The sequence below is a fragment of the Apis dorsata genome, unplaced genomic scaffold, assembly GCF_000469605.1.
Source record: "Apis dorsata unplaced genomic scaffold, Apis dorsata 1.3 scaffold_376, whole genome shotgun sequence".
Taxonomy (NCBI): Eukaryota; Metazoa; Arthropoda; class Insecta; order Hymenoptera; family Apidae; genus Apis; species Apis dorsata.
Genome location: NW_006263639.1, coordinates 890,529 through 891,294, shown reverse-complemented (window position 1 = coordinate 891,294; position 766 = coordinate 890,529). Strand labels below are relative to the sequence as shown.

The 766-nt window shown below is 19.8% G+C and overlaps 1 protein-coding gene across 4 annotated transcripts in view; it reads right to left on the bottom strand.

Annotated features, from left to right (window-relative positions):
• Window positions 1–766, bottom strand: part of LOC102673300 (tyrosine-protein kinase CSK-like) — a 23,986-nt gene that overhangs the window by 20,624 nt on the left and 2,596 nt on the right. For all 4 annotated transcript variants that reach the window (XM_006618840.2, XM_006618841.2, XM_006618843.2 and 1 more), the window contains one exon: window positions 343–385. The gene's annotated coding sequence lies outside the window, so the exon portion shown is untranslated. The remainder of the gene's footprint in view (window positions 1–342; window positions 386–766) is intronic.

Genomic DNA, 766 nt, shown 5'->3' with positions numbered 1-766 from the left:
TTTTTTTTTTTTTAATAAAAATAGAAAAGAAATATGCAATGTATGATCTTCAATGAACGCGAAACTTATACTCGAAATATACTTATACGCGAAATATTCATTATATCAAAAAAGTATTTATATAAATTTATTCACTTCTTATAATTTTTTTTGGTTAATTAATATTGTATATAAAAAATACAAAATTTATTCGAAAATAATATTGAATTGAAATAATGGATAATCGATTAAAATACTCAAATATAACATATTTTAACATTATTTTTAATATTTTTATTACAAAAATTTTTAATTTGATGTGGTTTAATATCTTATAATTCATAAAAAATATAGAAATCTTACCTATATTTCAGATTGATTGTCCATCCTTCGGATATTTTCTCCTCTGAAACAGTAATAAAATAAAATTTCATTTTTAATTATATTGATAATCAAATAATAAAAGAATTTTACAAAAAGAATTTTAAGAATCTAAAACAAATTTATTACACTTCGTAAAAAAATTATTATGCTTTGTTTACTGTGGATTAAATGTAGCGAAATTCCTTATTAGAACTTTCAAAGAAAAAAAAACGATCACACATACAATTTTAAATAATAAGGGAGAGTTGAAAATAAGAGTGTCGTAACAAATTTAATGAAACTAATTGTGTTTCACTAAGATACTCAATTGTTAATTAAAATGAATAAAGCGAATAAAGTGAAAAAAATTTAGAGCAAATAATAAACAGAAGTTTTTTGAATCTGTGCGAATTAAAAGATGCAA